The sequence below is a fragment of the Colobus angolensis genome, unplaced genomic scaffold (genome assembly GCF_000951035.1).
Source record: "Colobus angolensis palliatus isolate OR3802 unplaced genomic scaffold, Cang.pa_1.0 Scaffold237, whole genome shotgun sequence".
Lineage (NCBI taxonomy): Eukaryota > Metazoa > Chordata > Mammalia > Primates > Cercopithecidae > Colobus > Colobus angolensis.
In genome coordinates, this window is record NW_012115566.1 from 2,234,820 (window position 1) to 2,241,614 (window position 6,795).

Genomic DNA, 6,795 nt, shown 5'->3' on the forward strand with positions numbered 1-6,795 from the left:
AAAAAAAAAAAAAAAAAAATGATTTTTCTCAGAGTTCTGGAGGCTGGGAGTACAAGATTCAGGTCCCAGAAGGTTCCATGGCTGGTGAAGTTCAGGTGTCTGCTTCCAAATTGGCACCTTGTGTCCTGTGTCTTTAGGGGAGGGTTGTAGGGGGTTAACGCTGTCTTCCCACGGCAGAAGGTCAAAAAGGTATGAACTCCCTTCCTCTGTGAAGCCCCTTTATAACAGCATTAATTCATTCCTGAAAGCAGAGCCCTCATGACTTAAACATTTTCCAAAAGACTCCACCTCCCAACCTTGTTGCACTGGGGCTTAAGTTTCCAACACATTAATTTTGGTGGACACATTCATAACATAGCAAAGAAGGTCCTGCAAACCTGACATTCTCCCTAACCTGTCTTCCTCTGCAATGTTTCCATGAGCCTCGGTTGTTATAACCTGGATTCAAGCAGGGATTTTATTTATTTATTTATTCATTTATTTGAGATGGAGTCTCGCTCTGTCATCCAGGCTGGAGTGCAGTGGTGCAATCCCGGCTCACTGCTACCTCCACCTCCCAGATTCAAGTGATTCTCCTGCCTCAGCCTCCCAAGTAGCTGGGATTACAGGTGCATGCCACCATGCCCAGCTAATTTTTGTATTTTTAGTAGAGATGGGGTTTCACCATGTTGGCCAGGCTGATCTCAAACTCCTGAGCTCAGGTGATCTGTTTGCCTCGGCCTCCCAAAGTGATGGGATTACAGGTGTGAGCCACTGCACTCGGCCTTTTCAAATAGAGATTTTATTGGGAAGTTTGCATCTGAGGGATATATTCACAACAACAAAACTTATAAGAAAATAGTAAAACTAGAACTCATTGTGTTAATTATAGTGGAAGATGTGCCTAGACTTAGAACTGACCATAAATTGTTAATCAGAAATTGTTTTAGTAAGTAACGAATCAAAGTAAATGAAACAGCCTGGTTACTAAGTAACAGTTTCATAATTTTGAATGGGATTAAAACTTGTCTCTCTTACTTTTGTCTTGAACAGCCACACTGGCAATCTAGCATGAACTAATAGTCCTTCCTTGGTTGGTTTTGGGCTACAACTCATTAACAATCATCATGCTCAGTTTGCCTTTGTTCCAATTCCAAGCAGGCCAACCACTTTCCCATGTACATATTGTAACTGCCCAAGGGGTTAACCTTGCCCGCTGCCTAGACAGAGCTGATTCATCAAGACAGGGGAATTACAAGAGAGAAAGAGTAATTCACACATAGCTGGCTGTGCAGGAGACTGGAGTTTTATTACTCAAATCAGTCTTCTCGGGCATTTGGGAAGCAGAATTTTTAAGGATAACTTGGTGGAGGGTTGGGGGGAGGCGGGGAGTAGCCAGTGAGCCAGGAGTGCTGAATAGTCAGAGATTAAATCATAGGGAGTTGAAGCTCTCTTCTTGTGCTGAATCAGTTCCTGGGTTGGGGCCACAAGATCAAATAAGCCAGTTAATAGATCTGGGTGGTGCTATCTGACCCATCCAGTGCAGGGTCTGCAAAAAATCTCAAGCACTGATCTTAGGAGCAGTTAGAGAGGGTCAGAATCTGGTGGCCTCCAGTTGCATGACTCCTAAACCGTAATTTCTAATCTTGTGGCTAATGTTAGTCCTACAAAGGTAATCCAGTCCCAAGGCAAGAAGGAGGTCTGCTTTGGGAAAGGTCTGTTACCATCTTTGCTTAAACTGTAAACTACAAACTAAGCTTCTCCCAAAGTTAGTTCAGCCTACACCCAGTAATGAACAAGGATGGCTTGGAGGTTAGAAGCAAGATGGAGTTGGTTAAATTCCATCTCTTTCACTGTCTCAGTCATAATTTTGCAAAGGCGGCTTCAATATCTGTCATTAAATTGCTGGAATTTTACTTTGTATTATTTTGCATTTGACTATTTCCCTTTTTTTTTTCTTTTTTTTTTTTTTGAGATCTGTTGCCCAGGCTGGAGTGCAGTGGCACGATCCATGCAACCTCTGCCTCCCAAGTTCAAGCAATTCTCCTGCTTCAGCCTCCTGGGTAGCTGGGATTACAGGTGCTTGCCACTGCACCCGGCTAATTTTTTGTATTTTTAGTAGAGATGGAGTTTCACCATGTTGGTGGGGCTGGTCTTAAACTCCTGACCTCAGATAATCCGCCCGCCTCGGCCTCCCAAAGTGCTAGGATTACAGGTGTGAGCTACCACGCCTGGGCCGATTATTTAATATCTGAGAAACATAAGAGGCTAAGAAAAGCTTTGAGAGAATGTCATCTATTTTATTTATGCTTATATTATGGCGAGGTTATATTTCTTTTTTTTTTTTCTTTTGAGATGAGTCTTACTCTGTCACCCTGGAGTGCAATGGTGTGATCTCGGCTTATTGCAACCTCCACCTCTCGGGTTCAAGAGATTCTCCTGCTTCAGCCTCCCAAGTATCCCAAGTAGCTGGAATTACAGGCCTAGTTTTTAAAAAAATTTAAAAACTTTTAAATTTTAAAACTTACGCCTCCTTTTTTTTTTTTTTTTTTTTTTTGAGACGGAGTCTCGCTCTGTCGCCCAGGCTGGAGTGCAGTGGCCGAATCTCAGCTCACTGCAAGCTCCGCCTCCCAGATTTAGGCCATTCTCCTGCTTCAGCCTCCCGAGTAGCTGGGACTACATGCGCCCGCCACCTCGCCTGGCTAGATTTTTGTATTTTTTAGTAGAGACGGGGTTTCACCGTGTTAGCCAAGATGGTCTTGATCATGCCTACTTTTTAAAAAATTTTTAGTAGAGACGGGGTTTCGCCATGTTGGCCAGGCTCGTCTCGAACTCCTGACGTCAGGTGATCCACCCGCCTCAGCCTCCCAAATTGGTGGGGTTACAGGCATGAGTCACTGCACCTGGCCAACCAGGTTATATTTCTATAGTCTTTCCAAATTCTGGGAACGAACCCCACTTGACGCCTACAACACTAAATTCGCACAGCCCCAAAAGATGTACTCAAATATTGGAGCAGTTGGCACAGTTCAGACTATCAAATGTGTTGACCTGGAATCTCATTTTCTGTATGGACAAGAAGACTACAGACTGAGAATTTTAAAATAAGATTTTGCCATTTAAGAGAATTGTGCTGCAGGAAGGAAAGGAGATGAGAAAACCTACAGGCTTAACCAAATAAATGGATCTAACCTCCCATTCAGTGGCCTCCAGATCTTCCTGTTCCTCTCCATGCAATGAACAAACATAGGAGCTAGAACCTGGTTCCTTGGTTAAAAAACAACAACAACAACAACAACAAAACCAGCCAAAACTGAGGATTTAAGGTCATCTTGACCTTTGTGAGATCACCACAAAGAAACAAATGCCATTTTGGCCACTGTGTGATCACAAACAAGTCAGTGACACTCATTATACCAGTTTCCTTATCAGCAAAATAGGGGTGAAAATCAGCCTCATTTTATCAGGAAGTTGTATGATTGAATAAGACAATAAGATATATGTAGGCCAGGCGTGATGGCTGACGCCTGTAATCCCAGTACTTTGGGAGGCCGAGGTGGGCAGATCACTTCAAGTCAGGAGTTCAATAACAGCCTGGTCAACATAGTGAAACCCTGTCTCTACTAAAATTACAAAAGTTAGCTGGGCATGGTGACATATGCCTGTAATCCCAGCTACTCGGGAGGCTAAGGCAGGAGAATCACTTGAACCCAGGAGGCAGAGGTTGCAGTGAGCCAAGATTGCGCCACTGAACTCCAGCCTGGGCAACAGAACGAGGCTCTGTCTCAAACAAACAAACAAAAAAGACGTATGTAACAGGGAAATAATTATCACCATGCATTAAGAGGAAAAGATTAATATAGAAATTACTACAAATTATATTTATAAGCGAGGAAAATCACTGTAGAGCCAGTAATTTTACCTATATATGACCCCAGCAGCCAACTTAACAGAAATTAATTTACTTAACCAAAAACATTTATTGAGCACTTAATATATGAGAGAAAATATATTTGCACTGAGAATACATGGTGAAAATAGCCTGCTAAAATTCCTGTTCTTGTGGTACTTTGAGGTGGGATTAAATTCCATAACATGTTATCACCTTGATAAGTGGTTTAGATAAAAATACAGCAGGAAAGGGGACAGGGAACTGGAGATCGCATTTTTAAGGAGGGTATACAAATGAGGTCTCATTGAACTGTCACTGGCATAAAGTGGTGAGAGAGTATTGCTATATGGGGGAAGCTGTTTGGGGCAGAAGGAACTATGAGTGCAAAGTACCAGAGGCAGGCCTCTGCTTAGCATGTTCTGGGAACAGCAGGTTAGGCCATAGTGGTTGGAGCAAAGAGAGCCATGGGGTGGGTAAGAAGTTTTGAGCTTCATCGTCCACCTTTTTTGCTCTTAGCCTCAAAAACCTGCAGGTTTTCTAAATAGCTGCTGAAAAAATGCACCACAAAATAAGAAAGAGAAAGTGCTTCTGCTCCTGCTAAGATCTAGATCTAGGAAAGCAAATGGTATTCTTGTACAATGATGCATAAAGGGATAAATTCTAATAAAGGAGTCTTGTTCTCAGCCTTACCCCATCACCAAGACCAGTGCCTGAAATGCATACTGAGTGAATGATACCCAACAAATGTCTCATTATTGCTTCCTATGATAACAGTACATAGCACATAGAGGGTATCTTTGGGGGGATTTTCTTATCTCTAATCATCTACTTAAAGTTTTTTACTTTTCCACATTTTATCCCACTCTTTCAGACTCCCAGGCCAACAATTTTGTAAACACCATTTTTGAAGATACGTAACAAAGGAAACATGAACACCGATATTCACTAAGGCATTATTTATGGTGGCAAAAAATACGAGACTGGCTTGTTGGGCAACACAGAGAGTAGTGTGAACCCAAAGTATCTGAAACCAGTCTCCATCAATTTAGAAAGTTTATTTTGCCAAGGTTAAGAACATGTCCGTGACACAGCCTCAGGGGCTCCTGACAACATGTGCCCAAGGTGGTAGGGGCACAGTTTGGTTTTATACAGGGAGACATGAGACTTCAGTCAATATGTGTAAGATATACATTGGTTCAGTCTGGAAAGGGACAACTCAAAATGTGGGGTAGGGAGAAGGTTCCAGGTCATAGGTAGATAAGAGACAAAAGGTTGCATTCTTTCGAGTCTCTGATTAGCCTTTCCCTTAATATACAATTTACATGTGAGGACGGATAGAGAAATAATCACTTATTCCTTAGTCCTCTTAGTGAATCTGCATTTTTACATAAACGATAGGGCAGAAGAAGAAATCGGATATGCATTTGTCTCAGGTGAACAGAGGGATGACTTTCTGTCCTGCCTCTGTGAAGATAAGCTATGAACTTCCATTGCCAGGGTGAAATTCAACAGAACTGTTTTAGGGTGAAGATCTTGAGGTCCACAAAGAATTTCTTTGTGGGCAAATTGCGAGGGAGGTATGTAGCTTAAAAACAAAAACAAAAAAAAAAACAAAACCAAAAGTAAAAAAACAAAACAAGACCAAAAAAACTTTGTAGCTATCTTATTTAGGAATAAAGTGGGAGGCAGGTTTGCATGTCACAGTTCCCAGCTTGACTTTTCCCTTTATCTTAGTGATTTGGGGTCCTGAGATTTATTTTCTTTTCACAGTAGATAGATACAATTCCTGTTTCTGGAGTTATTCTGGTTATTATTACTGCATAACAAGCTAGCCCGAAACTTGATGGCATAAAACAAGCATATTATATTCATGGATTCTGTGGTCAGGAAATAGGACAAAGCACAGCAGGGATTGCTACCTCTGCTCCAAGATGTCTGAAGCATCAGATATAAACTCACCAGTTTAGGGCGATTCTTGGGATAACCACTGAGGACTGGGATCATTTGGAAGCCACTCCACTCACATAGCTGGTAAATGATACTGACTGTGGCACTGGGACTACCAGCCAGAGCATCTACATGTGTGGCCTGAGTTACCTAACAGTATGGTGGCTTCAGAGTGGTCAGACTTGTCATAGAGTAGCTCAAGATTCTGAAGGTGAGTCTCTCAGGACATCGAACCAGAAGCTGTGACTTCTCATTTCAGAATAAAAGTCAAAACCCTAACAAGGTCCTACACAGCATTGCAATTGTATGTGAGAGGATGATTCAGTGGGAGAGTACAAACAAGGACGGGAGCACGGATTTTACTGTCAGAAAAGGCCCCAGAAAACCTAGATGAAAGATCCAAGGTCGTTTTGCAAAAATTGTGCACTCCTACGGTTAATTCTTTATGCAGTATTGTCCTGAGCATTGGAAGATTTCCAGCATGTCTGGTTCTGTCCTGTGAAAGGCAGTTGTACCCTAAATATTGAAACAAGCAAAACACCCAAGCATTTCCAAAATACTCCTGTAGAGGGCAGTACAGTTTTGTTTAAAAGCCCATTGTTTTATATTTAGCAGTTAAGAGCTAAACTTTAGCAGGGATAAATACTTGTCAGAAGAAAAGCTCATTAAGCAGGCTCATATGTGGCCCCATGGTGTAATGGTTAGCACTCTGGACTTTGAATCCAGCGATCCGAGTTCAAATCTCGGTGGGACCTTCTTGACCCTCTTCTTTTACACTTCTCCCAGTTATCTTTCTCTCAAAACTAGAGGGCTTCCTCGTAATCCAGTCCGCCATATGTCATAGTATCTGCTTAGCAGTAGTATCTATGTTAGTCCTCAGAAATGTGAGACCACCTGTGGAAGCAAGCCCATGTGCACTATCAACACTACCAGGAACAACTCCCCAATTCTGTAACCTGTGCCCAGACGCGTATGGG

General features: G+C 42.3%; 1 non-coding gene across 1 annotated transcript; it reads left to right on the top strand.

Moving 5' to 3' along the window:
- Positions 1-6,501: 6,501 nt before the first annotated feature.
- On the top strand, positions 6,502-6,573 carry TRNAQ-UUG. The gene has a single exon. It is a non-coding gene; the product is annotated as a tRNA-Gln (tRNA).
- The last annotated feature ends 222 nt before the right edge of the window (positions 6,574-6,795 follow it).